The sequence below is a fragment of the Muntiacus reevesi genome, chromosome 4, assembly GCF_963930625.1.
Source record: "Muntiacus reevesi chromosome 4, mMunRee1.1, whole genome shotgun sequence".
NCBI classification, from domain to species: domain Eukaryota; kingdom Metazoa; phylum Chordata; class Mammalia; order Artiodactyla; family Cervidae; genus Muntiacus; species Muntiacus reevesi.
The window spans coordinates 7,397,100-7,411,158 of record NC_089252.1 but is presented as its reverse complement, the minus strand read 5'-3'; the positions used below and the strand labels follow the sequence as shown (position 1 = coordinate 7,411,158).

At 42.4% G+C, this 14,059-nt stretch overlaps 2 non-coding genes across 2 annotated transcripts; both read left to right on the top strand.

The window, feature by feature from the left end:
• The first annotated feature begins 8,187 nt into the window (after positions 1-8,187).
• On the top strand, positions 8,188-8,292 carry LOC136168003 (U6 spliceosomal RNA). Its single transcript, XR_010663170.1, has one exon. It is a non-coding gene; the product is annotated as a U6 spliceosomal RNA (small nuclear RNA).
• Positions 8,293-11,038: 2,746 nt separating this feature from the next.
• On the top strand, positions 11,039-11,110 carry TRNAR-GCG (transfer RNA arginine (anticodon GCG)). Its single transcript has one exon. It is a non-coding gene; the product is annotated as a tRNA-Arg (tRNA).
• The last annotated feature ends 2,949 nt before the right edge of the window (positions 11,111-14,059 follow it).

Here is a 14,059-nt window from a genome sequence, read left to right as displayed (position 1 = left end):
TTAAAAGCCCTTCATAAGATAGAAATAGAGGGGAATTATCTCAGTTTGATAAAAAATCATCTGCAAAGAACCTATAGCTAGGACTGAATACTTTCCCCCTTAAGATTGTGGGGGAAAGTAAGGAGGTCTGCTTTACTCAATGCTATATAACATGGCAGGCTGCCCTGGTAGCTCAGAGGTAAAGAATCCACCTGTTAATGCAGCAAATGTGGGTTCGATCCCTGCCTGGGTTGGGAAGATCCCCTGGTAAAAGAAATGGCACCCTACTCCAGTATTTTTGCCTGATAAATCCCATGGACAAGGAAGTCTGGCAAGCTACAGTCAATGGGGTTGTTAAAGAGTTGGACACAACTCAGCAACTAAACAACCACAACATACAACATAGCACTGGATGTTCCAGTCCCTGCAATAAAGCAAAGAAAAGAAACAAGAGGCACACAGATTAGGAAGCAAGAAATAAAACTATTCCTACCTGCAGAGGCCATGACCATCTATGTAGAAAACCCAAGAGATCTATAAAGTCTTTTAGAACTAATGAAAGTGAAAGTTAGTTGCACAGTCATGTCTGACTCTGCAATTCCATGGACTAAAGCCTGTCCTGCTCCTCTGTCCGTGGAATTCTCCAGGCAAGAGTACTGGAGAGGTTGCCATTTCCTTCTCCATCTAGAACTAATAAGCAAGATCAATAATCTTGCAGTATACAAGATCAACACCACAAGACTAACTGCATTTCCATATGCTAATAATAGTAACAGAGAGCCCAAAATTTAAAACATAATACCATTTACATTCACTCCAAATAAAATAAAAGACAGGTATCTGGTATATTCTACACTATTGGATACAACTACTAAACAATAAAAAGGATCAAACTATGATACATGCAAAAATCTGGATCAGTCTGCAGAGAATCATGCTGAGTAAAAAATGTCAGCCTCAAAGATTTCACACAGAATGTATTCCATTTATACAACGTTCTTGAAATGACAAAGCATTTTTTGCAATTTAGAAATTTTAGAACAAATGAGAAGTTTCCAGAGGTTAAGAATTGGGAGTGATGTGGAAGAGAAGTATTTGTTATGACAGGCAACACAAAGGATCCTCATGACGTTGGAACTGTTTAATATCTTGACTAAACACCTGGGAGATATGCAGATCTACATAGGTGATAATATTGTATAGACCTTAAAATAATTAATGCAATTATTCTTGTATTAGTACGATATACGTAACGCGTCTTATACACCTTGACACACTGGAACTTATACACACAAGCACACAAATGCAAATGAGTACAAGTAAAACTGGGAAAAGTGCAGGTGGACTGCACCAACATCAGTGCCCTGGCTGTGATACTGTACTCTGGTTTGTAAGATGTTGGGGGAAACTGAGTGAAAAACACATATGGAGTCTCTCTATATCATTTCTTACAACTGCATGTGAATCTACAATTATCTCAGTTAAATATTCACTTTAAATAAAGAGAGAAGGCAATCACACATCACAACCTCGATGGTTCTCCAGTGCTCCACCACCAGGGGTCTCCTGCAAAGACATGAAACTGGGGCCTCATTCACCTGTTAGGTGCCATTAAGAAGGGTATTTAACATAGGCTTTTGAGAGTTACAATTCCTGCACTGCCTGTGATTTTCTCACCTCAAACATGTGATGATATAGTAGCATCAGTTCAGTTGCTCAGTCATGACCTACCTTTTCCAACCCCATGGAATGCAGCACACCAGGCTTCCCTGTCCATCGTCAACTCATGGAGCTTGCTCAAACTCATGTCCATCTGAGTCGGTCATGCCATTCAACCATCTCATCCTCTGGCATCGACTTTTCCTTCTGCCTTAAAACTTTCACAGCGTCTGGGTCTTTTCCAATGGGTCAGTTCTTTGTATCAGGTGGCCAAAGTGCTGGCATTTCAGCTTCAGCATCAATCCTTCCAATGAACATTCAGGACTGATTTCCTTTAAGATAGACTGGTGGAACCTCCCTGCAGTCCAAGGGACTCTTAAGACTCTTCTCCAACACCACAGTTCAAATGCATCCATTTCTCAGTGCTAAGCTTTCTTTATAGTCCAACACTCATGTCCATGCATGATTACTGGACAAACCATAGCCTTGACTAGACAGACCTGTGTTGTCAAAGTAATGTCTCTGGCTTTTTAATATGCTGTCTAGGTTGGTCATAACTTTTCTTCCAAGGAGCCAGCATCTTTTAATTTCATAGCTGCAGTCACCATCTGCACTGATTTTAAAGCCCAGAAAAATAAAGTCAGCCACTGTTTCCACTACTTCCACATCTATTTGCCATAAAGTGATGGGACCGGATGCCATGATCTTAGTTTTTTGAATGTTGAGTTTTAAGCCAACTTTTTCACTCTCCTCTTTCACTTTCATCAAGAAGCTCTTTAGTTCTTTGCTTTCTGCCATAAGGGTGGTGTCATCTGCGTATCTAAGGTTACTGGTATTTCTCCCAGCAATTTTGATTACAGCCTGTGCTTCATCCAGTCTAGCATTTCTCATGATGTACTCTGCATATAAGTTAAACAAGCAGGGTGACAATATACAGCCTTGACATACTCCTTTCCCTATTTGAAACCAGTCTGTTGTTTCATGTTTAGTTCTAACTGTTGCTTCTTGACCTGCATATAGATTTCTCAGGAGGCAGGTCAGGTGGTCTGGTGTTCCCATCTCTAACAATTTTTCACAGTTTTTTGTGATCCACACAGTCAAAGGCTTTGGAGTAGTCAATAAAGCAGATATAGATGTTGTTCTGGTATTTTCTTGTATTTTCAATGATCCAACGGATGTTGGCAATTTGACCTCTGGTTCCTTTGCCTTTTCTAAAACCAGCTTGAACATCTGGAAGTTCACAGTTCACATATTGCTTAAGCCTGGCTTGGAGAATTTTGAGCATTACTTTACTAGCGTGTGAGATGAGTGCAATTGTGTGGTAGTTTGAGCATTCCTTGGCATTGCCTTTCTTTGGAATTGGAATGAAAACGGACCTTTTCCAGTCCTGTGGCCACTGCTGAGTTTTCCAAATTTGCTGACATATTGAGTGTAGCACTTTCACAGCATCATCTCTCAGGATTTGAAATAGCTCAACTGGAATCCCATCACCTCCACTAGCTTTGTTCGTAGTGATGCTTTCTAAGGCCCACCTGACTTCACATTCCAGGATGTCTGGCTCTAGGTGAGTGATCACACCATCGTGATTATCTGGGTCATGAAGATCTTTTTTGTACAGTTCTGTGTATTCTTGCCACCTCTTCTTAATATTTTCTGCTTCTGTTAGGTCCATACCATTTCCGTCCTTTATTGAGCCCATCTTTGCATGAGATGTTCCCTTGGTATCTCTAATTTTCTAGAAGAGATCTCTAGTCTTCCCTATTCTATTGTTTTCCTCTATTTCTTTGCACAGATCGCTGAGGAAGGCTCTCTTATCTCTCCTTGCTATTCTTTGGAACTCTGCATTCAAATGAGAATATCTTTCCTTTTCTCCTTTGCTTTTCACTTCTCTTCTTTTCACAGCTATTTGTAATACCTCGTCAGACAGCCCTGTTGCTTTTTTGCATTTCTTTTTCTTGGGGATGGTCTTGATCTCGGTCTCCAGTACAGTGTCACAAACCTCCATCCATAGTTCATCAGGCACTCTACTCTATCAGATCTAGTCCCCTCATTCTATTTCTCACTTCCACTGTATAATCATAAGAGATTTGATTTAGGTCACACCTGAATGGTCCAGTGGTTTTCCACTTTCTTCAACTGAAGTCTGAATTTGGCAATAAGGACTTCATGAACGAGGCACAGTCAGCTCCAGGTCTTGTTTTTGCTGACTGTATAGAGCTTGCCATCTTTGGCTCCAAAGAATATAATCAATCTGATATCAGTGTGACCATCTGGTGATGTCCATATGTAGAATCTTCTCTTGTGTTGTTGGAAGAGAGTGTTTGCTATGACCAGTGTGTTCCCTTGGCAAAACTCTATCAGCCTTCACCCTGCTTCATTCTGTACTCCAAGGCCAAATAAGCCTGTTACTCCAGGTGTTTCTTGACTTCCTACTTTTGCATCCTAGTCCCCTATAATGAAAAGGAGTAATTTTTGGGGTGTTATTTCTAAAAGGTCTTGTACGTCTTCATAGAACCGTTCAACTTCAGCTTCTCCAGCATTACTTGTTGGGGCATAGACTTGGATTACTGTGATATTGAATGGTTTCCCTTGGAAAGGAACAGAGATCATTCTGTCGTTTGTGAGATTGCATCCAAGTACTGCATTTTGGACTCTTTTGTTGACTATGATGGCTACTCCATTTCTTCTAAGGGATTCCTGCCCACAGTAGTAGATATAATGGTCATCTGAGTTAAATTCACCCATTCCATTCTTAGTTCGCTGATCCCTAAAATGTCCATGTTCACGCTTGCCATCTCTTGTTTGAATTTGTCTTGATTCATGGACCTAACAATCCAGGTTCCTATGCAATACTGCTCTTTACATCATCAGACATTGCTTCTATTACCAGTCACATCCACAACTGGGTGTTGTTTTTGCTTTGACTCCACCCCTTCCTTCTTTCTGGAGTTATTTCTCCATTGATCTCCAGTAGCATATTGGGCACCTACTGACCTGGGGAGCTCATCTTTCAGCGTCCTTTTTGCCTTTTCATACTGTTCATGGGGTTCTCAAGGCAAGAATACTGAAGTGGTTTGCCACTGCAGTGGACCACATTCTGTCAGACCTCTCCACCATGACCCCACCATCTTGGGTGACCCCACACAGCATGGCTTAGCTTCACTGAGTTAGACAAGGCTGTGGTCCATATGATCAGATTAGCCCGTTGTCTGTGATTGCGGTTTCAGTCTTTCTGCCCTCTGATGCCCTCTCTCAGCGCCTACCTTCTTACTTGACTTCCTCTTACCTTGGACCTGGGGTCCAGCAAGGCGCAGCCGCAGCTTCTGACCTTGGAAGTGGAGTATCTCCTCTAGGCCTCGGCTCCTGACCTTGGACGTGGGGTATCTGCTCTACGCCGCAGCTTCTGACCTTGGATGGAGGGTATCTCCTCTTGGCCGCCGCTCGTGACTTTGGACCTGGAGTAGCTCCTCTAGGCCACCCCTGCGGCACGCCGCCCAGCTTCCGCTGCCGCTTTGCCGTGCCACACCGCACCGCCGCCGCCCCTGCGCCGCGCCGTCGCCACTCCTGCGCCGCGCCGCCGCTACCCCTGCCGCGCAGCCGCCGCCCCTGCGCCGCGCCGTCGCCGCCCCTGCGCCGCGCCGTCGCCGCCCCTGCGCCGCGCCGCCGCTACCCCTGCCGCGCAGCCGCCGCCCCTGCGCCGCGCCGTCGCCACTCCCGCACCGAGCCGCCGCCCGCCGCCCCTGCGCCGCACTGCGCAGCCGCCGCCCCCAGCCCCGGCCCCTGTGCCAAGCAGCCGCAGATACTAAACATTAAAGTTCCCTCTTCCCCATAACTTAAAAGAAATCTGGGAATTGTGCAGACAGTATCCTTGAGCACGGGTAATACTAGCACGTTAAAGAAGACACTGCACCAGTAAAACAGTGGCAAACGTTTGAGTTTCTTCTCTTATGCTTAGAAAGAAAAGAGTAGGAAGAAATACACTACGTTGTCTTCAGGTGGTAGACTGGGTATATTTTCTTTTTCTCTAGAATATGAGCATGCTTTCATTTGATAAAGAAGAATTTTAAAAAATGAATCTGCCATTTTTCCTGACACTAGAAAATTACTTTACTGGGGGATTAAAGAAATGAAAATGATGCCATGATATAAACGATGGTGGTTGTCTGGGTTGATGTCTCAAAGGCAATCTTTCTATTTCTATTTATGAATCTCTTTAGTTACAAATTTCACATATAAGTGTATTATATTACAATCAGATGAGAACATTTTTAAATGGAAAAGGCAAATGAGTAATCATTTATCGAGTGGAATAATAAGTGCTGCAGTCAGCCTTGTATAACCTACTGCAGTAAAACAATCCATGAAAATATGGACAAAGTCTTCAATAAGTATTGACTGACCTGAATGGGTTCTGAACGAAAATATGTGAGCACAAAAAGTATGTGAATGTGCTTGGCCCTGAGGAAGACAAAGTCACGGCTAAAGGCAAAGTCAGAGAGATAACAATGCACCAAAAGCAGTTCACTTAGACCACGTGACTGTGAACACTGGCCCCACAGAGCAGACACTCATTTGAGTTTGCTTTGGGCAAATGGCATACGGTGTCCTTCACAATTTGTCCACAATGGATCTTTATGAATTACCAAATTACACACTCCAGTCACATTCACAGCACTGAATTTCAAGCTGTTCTTCAAACAAAACATTCTATTTCAACCTCTGTGCTTTCACATTGAAAGGGGCCTCCCCTCTGGGTCTAGTGAACTCCCGCGTCCCCCTCAAGATGAGGATGGAGACGCAGGTGCTGGAGGTGGGCAGCTGTCAGTGACCTGGAAACTGGGCATCGCTGCTGCAGGACTCGGGCATGCTGTGGAGTGTGGCCCAGAGGTTGCAGGCTCACACATACTCCAGGGACAGGTGGTGGCCAAGGGGGCAGAGACCAACGCCTAACAAAGAAACCTGGGAGGAGCAACAAAACTCTCCATCTGCACTGACCCTTTGACCTGGCAATTCTAGTTCTAGGAATTTGCTCTGAACCTGTATGAGTACAAAACAACAGGGGAACAGGTTTTTAATAACTGTGGCATTATTATGATAGGAAAACATCAAGAACAACTTAATATTCATTCACGAGAAACTGGTTGAATAAAGTATGGCACATCCATATACTAGAGTACTAAGAATGAGGAAGAGCCCTTTGAACTTATGGAGAGTTACTTCCAGGACATACTTTAAATGAAAAAAGCACAAAAGAGTATGTACAGCATGCTGTCCTTTTTGTAAGAAAGAGGAAAAATTTCATATATATATATGTATGTATGTATATATATATGTATACATAGCTAGCAATATATGTATTGCAATATATACACTGCAAAAGGAAATACAGAAGGAATTGGCAGAGTAGCATGGAAACATACACTATCATATGTAAGATAGATAGCCAGTGGGAATTTGCTGTATAATGCAGGGAGCTCAACCTGGTGCTCTGTGACAACATAGAGGGTTGAGTGGGGTGTGGGGGAGAAAGGTTCAAGCAGGAGGGGACATGTGTATACCTATGGCTGATTCATGTTGATGTATGGCAGAAGCCAACACAATATTGTAAAGCAATTATCCTCCATTTAAAAATAAATTTAAAAAAAGAAATATGAGGGATAAGTCATAAACTAAGGGTGGTATTTATATGTGTGGTTGGTGGGAAGCAGGTGGGGACAGAGGGGTAGGAAGGAGACCTCTCTGGCTATTTCTCTTTAGGTGATTTTGACTTTTGAGTTATGTATGTTTTACACAGTCAAAAGAAAAAAAATTAAAGGATTTAAGAAATCAAACTGAAATTGATCACAAAAAAATGAACCTAAGTATACATCAAAAATATAACCACATGGAAGAAGAATTAATTCAAGCCACTTTGGAACTCAGTTCTCTGACTATGAACTTTATTACTAAGACTATATTCTAAGTACCAAAACAACTGCAGAAAAACAAAACAGAAAAACTCAAACTTTACCTAGTAATAAAGTAGGACCAACTTGCTGCAGGTGGTATCACTCGAGGAGTGATTCTGAAACTATTTTGCTGGGGTTGCAGGGTTGAGGAAATGATAGATACATTCGTTCTGATGCTGTCAGGAACCAGGGTTCTCACTGTGAAAAAGAGATGTACAAATAAGGAATGAGGCAAGGAGAAAAACTCTGTGTTCCTAGGCTAACATTAAGGTTATCAGTGTAAACGCATGAAATTTAAAAATAAGTTTCCTGGCTCTATCTACCGGAAGGGTCTAGAGCAGTGACAGCTGGATAGCCCCGTCGGCTATGAATGCATTAACGACATTGTATATTTGATGACACAATTGGGCACTGAGGTGCCTTTTAATCTAGCCACCCACACAATGAGGTTGGGTGAATTTTCTGAATCTAATGATCTGAGGCCTTGAAGAGGAAGTGGGAGTGGAAAATTAAAGAAGGGACCACTTCTGAGAGTGTTCTCGGTGGAGTCGCCATGAAGCGCACTCTGTTATGCTGTAATTTTTAAAAATATTTATTTAGTGTTCGCTTCGGCAGAACATATACTAAAATTGGAACGATACAGAGAAGATTAGCATGGCCCCTGTGCAAGGATGACATGCAAATTCATGAGGCGTTCCACATTTAAAATAAATAAATAATAAAAATATTTATTTATTTGGCTGCCCCGGGTCTTAGTTGCAGCATGCTGAATCTTTAGCTACAGCATGCAACATCTTAATTGTGATGTGTAGGATCTAGTTCCCTGACCAGGGATCAAACCCGGGTCCCCCTGCCTTGGGAGCATGAAGTCTTATCCTCTGGACCACCAGGGAGGTCCCTGTTATGCTATTAGTATAATTTCTGACAAGCTCAGTGGGTATGAGAGAGCAAAACTGTTGCCTGTTGAAGATTTGGAAACATTTTAGAAAAGATAAACATGAGTCTCTAGTAATATACTTTACTCCTTTTCAAAGTCACTTATCTCTTTATTATTCCTTAATTCCCACATTTGTGCTCAGTTGCTCAGTCAACCTCATGGAGCCAGATTATTTACTCTATCAATATTCTTTATGTGCAAAGTCTCTTCAGTCATGTCCAACTCTTTGTGACCTCGCGGACTGTAGCCTGCCAGGCTCCTCCATCCATGGAATTCTCCAAGCAGGAATACTGGGGTGGGTTGCCATTTCCTCCTCAAGGGGATCTTCCTGACCCAAAGATCAAACCCACATCTCCTGCATCTCCTGCATTGGCAGGAGAGTTCTTTACCACTGTGCCACCTGGGAAGCCCTTAACTCCCATAAAAACCTATGGATAAGAAGACCAGAAAACTCTCCAAGTTATATACATGTCGCAATTCTCTACCATCTGCACGTGTCCTGCTGAGACATAACCTTGGTTATGTGATCGCTGTCACGTCAGCCTGAGTAAACTTCAGTTACAGGGACAAAGAACAAGTGCTAACAACTGGATGATTCCTCAGTGTATTGCATGGGATGTGGAAAAGTGAGTGAAGTCACTAAGTCGTGTCCGACTTTGCAACTCCGTGGACGGTAGCCCACCAGGCTCCTCCGTCCATGGGATTCTCCAGGCAAGAATACTGGAGTGGGTTGCCATTTCCTTCTCCAGGGGATCTTCCTGACCCAGGGATCAAACCCAGGTCTCCCATATTGTAGGCAGACACTTTAACCTCTGAGCCACCAGGGGAGGAAAACTTAATTCCTTTGGAACAGGTGGCTGTGTATATGTTTGTGTTTGTATGTGTGTGAGTTGCTTAGTCATGTCCAACACTTTGCGACCCGTGTAGCCCACCAGGCTCCTCTGTCCGTGAAATTTCCTAGGAAGAATATTGGAGTGGGTTGCCATGCCCTTCCCCAGGGGGACGGGTGGCTACTTAGGTCTAAAAGGACCTGAGAAATCAGGCCAATGGGGAGGCACGTGGAAAGCAACAAGAATGGTAGGAATGAGCCAAGGGTTTACAAGCAGAGCCAGGGTCTTCCCAGTAGAGGTAATAACTGAAGTCAGAGGGGGTGGTGACATGACATCTTGGGGAAAGTACAGAGGAGAGAGAGCTGAAGAATGTTTAAAGTAAAACTAAACCAAAAATAACACCAACCAAACCATAAACCATACGTTTCTAAAGGGTCCTTAAAAGATCAGAAGACAGATCTTAGGGTGGGTTCAAATTCTCAGAAATGAGAACTAGCTCATAGCTGAGCAGAAATAAAAGTGAAACATAAGCTCTTGCCACAGTGTTTTCAAATTAGTGATCATCCTATAGCTAACAATAAATAATAACATCACTCTTCCATAGAGTACCAACAGTTATGCTAAATAAGAAGGACTAAGTAATAAAAAATGGAGCCATCCTAAAATGCTATGAGAAGAATATTATGGGCCAACAAGGTGCACGCACACATGTTGAATTCAGATGTACAAAATATCTTGCCTAACGATCAAGCAGAGGGAAGGAAATTAGTGGCTGTTGCCCGAGAACTTGGGATATGTGATTCTCTGAGTAAGGAACAGAAACAGACCAGTAGTTGTTTTCTTTTCAGTTTAATAACTGAATTAACTTGATCTGTACTCTTATCAGCTCTAAGCAGAGAGGAGGCAGAGCTTTAACTTCACTGGGCTATAGAACAATAACCCATAATTCAGATGTTTCCGGAAGTGAGGTTGGTGATTACTGTCTGGCATCCAAACGTAAAATGAGGTTGAGCATCACTGTAGGGTCAGCAATACCCTACTTGTGGGAACCTGTGGACGTTCAAGTTGGAGGTGGGAGGACCTCCCCTCAGTGCAAGGTGACCAGACCCAAGTAAGGGCATCAGCAGATAGGGGCAGCCCCGCCTGTGATCTTGGAGACTGAGCCGCACGGGGTGGGGGCAGGGGCAGGGGGTGGATTTGTACAGGAGCATGGCCCACCCAGCTCCAAGCAATGCTGGAGCCCAAACAGGGGATTAAATAATCAATTTGAAGATGTTTGCACTGCTTAGGGTCTATGTCAGAAGTTTTCTCTCTTTTATACTTTAATAAAACTATATTACACAAAAACTCTGAGTGATCAAACTTCGTCACTGGCCCCAGATTGAATTCTTCTCCTCTGGAGGCAAGAATCCCAGTGTCTTTCGTGGTTCAGCAACAAACTTTCATCTTGGGGGCTCATCCGGGATTCTTCAGGACAAGGTAAGGATGCCTGGAGCTCTAGTTCTTTGTTCTCCTAACAGACCTGTTTTCTGCTATACTTCACTAACTCTACAGTGTGCTTGTGTGTATGAATGACACGCCCTGCACAAAGCAGATGAGGAGCCCTGCTCTGCCGTTCCGCAGGGACCTCATATGGCTTATGGCAGAAACCCTGTCAGGGGTTTACACCGACCTCCCTATAGACTTCCCTGGTGGCTCAGATGGTAAAGCATCTGCCTGCGATGCAGGAGACCTGGGTTCAATCCCTGGGTGGGGAAGATCTCCTGGAGAAGGAAATGGCAACCCACTCCAGTATTCTTGCATGGAAAATCCCATGGACAGAGGATCCTGGTAGGCTATAGTCCATGGGGTCACAAAGAGTTGGACACGACTGAGTGACTTCAGTTTAACTTGCGCTGTTAGGTATCAATCTCTTCCTGTCTCCAGGTACCTCCTCCAGATTCTAATATATGCCCATGGTGTGTGTGTGTGTGGTGTGTTGCTCAAGTTGTGTGTTTCTCCTGCCCTGGAGGATAGGGGGGATCAAATTCACATATTTTCAAGTCCATCAAGAGCAAACCTCTTTCTTATCCATTCCTCTTCCCTGAGATTAAAATATGTTTAGGTCTTTCCTGTGTTCTTGCCTGGAAAGTCCCATGGACAGAGGAGCCTGGTTGGCTAGAGTCCATGGGGTCACAAAGAGTCAGACACGACTGAAGCAACTTAGCATTCATGGATTCAGGTCATTTGTGGATTATGTCTAATAAGAGTTCAAATTATACGGGCATGGCCAAAAATTTCATTTGGGTTTTTCTATACCAATTTATGGAAATACCCAAACTTTCTGGCCAACCCAACACTACTCTTCTCATTTCAGATGTAACCTAACAGCGACATGAGCTGAACTAGTTTTAAGAAGCCCCACGAAGTCAGCATTAACCATAAATGAGTGCCATTTTCAGCTTTAGCAGTCTGAGGCAGGCACAGTTAGCTGCCTCACCCACTGGACTCTCGGAGCTCACTGATCTTATTTGGGTCATGTCACCCAGCAGTTGATGTCTGTATGTGTTGGTCTCTGCCCTGAGGGATAGGAGCTGCTTAACCAGGGGCTCTGTGTTTCAAACCATGGCGTCAAGGCCTGGAACATAGCGTTCAATGTGTGCTGACTTAAGTACAAGTCTACAGCAAGCGAAATGCACAGCAAACTTGTACATAGTTTTTGAGATTTTAGACAATGATGCTCAAACTCTAGGTATGCTTTCATAATGATGAAATCCAAGAGGTTCTTTCTAAATTACAACAATAGGTTAAAGGCATCTTTTAAGCTTTTCAGTTTAAAAATGTTGGCCATTAGACCCCCTTTTAAGAAACATACAATTTCCATTTTTCTTGTTCTACCAATTTATTTCTGTTTGCTGCCAAGTCCTACATCAAAGAATGCTTTTCTCCTGTGTTACTCATATGTAACTGGAACAAGAGAGTAGTCTTAAATTAAACAGTCTACCAAACAGACTTGCAAACCACATGAATATGTATTATCAGGTTTCACTCTGTGCATTTGTGACATGAACTTTTAAAAACCCATCACACATTTATAGCTTGGAATGTAAACTGAAGGAATCGATTCTACAAAATCAATGAAATAAAAAGCTCCAAGTGATTACTTTTACAGTTGACAGTTTGAAAGAAGAAAACTTTCCACTATCCGTGCACACATCAAATCTCACTCGAAAGCCCTGGGCAGCCCACATGGATAAGAGGAAGGGGAACATGATCAGCAAGGTTTGCGTCATGAACCTCATAGCCACCAGAATCAGTATTCCTCTTAACAAAGGAGGCCGGGACAACTGGATATCCACAGGCAAACTATGTTCCCTCTGTATCAGCTTCATTGAGTTTCTATCATGAATTGGATTTTGCCAAAAGTTTCTTCAGCATCTATTAAGATGATCATGTGATTTTTTTATCCTTCATTTTGTTACTATATTGTAGCATGTTGATTAATTTGCAGACTAAGTCATCACTGCATCCCTGGAAAAAATCTCCCTTGATCATGATGTATGATCCTTTCGATGTATTGCTGGATTTGGCTGGCTAATATTTTGTCAAGAATTTTCACATTGATGTTCATCTGGGATATTGCCTGTAATTTTCTTCTTTTGTAGGGTCTTTGTCCTGTTTCGGTTTCAAGGTGATGATGACCTTATAGAATAACTGTGGAAATGTTTCCTCCTTTTCAATTTATGGAATAGTTTGAGAAGGCTAGGTATTACCTCTTCTTTAAGTGTTTGGTAGAGTTCCCCTATGAAGCCATCTGATCCTGTTCTTTCATTTGTGGAAAGTGTTTTGAATAATGATTCAATTTCATTTCTAGTAATTGGTCTGTTTAGATTTTCTATTTCTTCCTGATTCAGCCTTGGAAGATTATATGCTTCTAGGAATTTAGTCATTTCTTTTAGGTCATTCAATTTATTGGCGTGTAACTGTTCATAGTATACTCGTAGGATTGTATTTCTATGATATTGGTTGTAACTTCTCTTTCATTTCTAGTTTTCTTTACTTGGGTCCCCTTCTCTCTTTTTCTTGATGAGTCTGGGTTAAGGTTTTTCAATTTTATCTTTGAAGATCATTTCACTGATTTTTTTCTCTTATTGGTGGTGGTCGCTCATCCTAACTTTATTTCCTTTCTTCTGCTGACTTTGGACTCTGCTTGCTCTTCTTTGTCTAATTCCCTCAGGTGGAAATTTAGGTGAATTATTTGAGATTTTTCTTACTTTTTGAGTAGGCTTGTATTGTTATTAACCTTCCTCTTAGAATTGCTTTTGTTGTGTCCCATAGATTTTGGAAAGTTACATTTCTATTTTCATTTGTCTCAGGGTATTTTTAAAGTTTTCTCTTTGATTTCTTTGATGATCATAAGATTTCTAGTAGTGTGTTGGTTAGTCTCCACATGTTTGGGGTTTTTTTTCCCAATTTTCTTCCTGTAATTAATTTCTAGTTTCATACCTTGAGTCAGAAAATGAAATGATAAAATTTCAATTTTCTCAAATTTATTGAGGCTTCTTTAGTGGCCTGACAGGTGACTTGGAGAAAGTTCCACGTGCATTTCAAGCCAGTTTATTGTGTTGGGGGATGGAATGTTCTGTAACTGTGAATTCTGAATAGCTGAACATGTCACTTAAGGCCATTCTCCTTACTGATTTCCTGTCTCATCTATCCCCATTCAT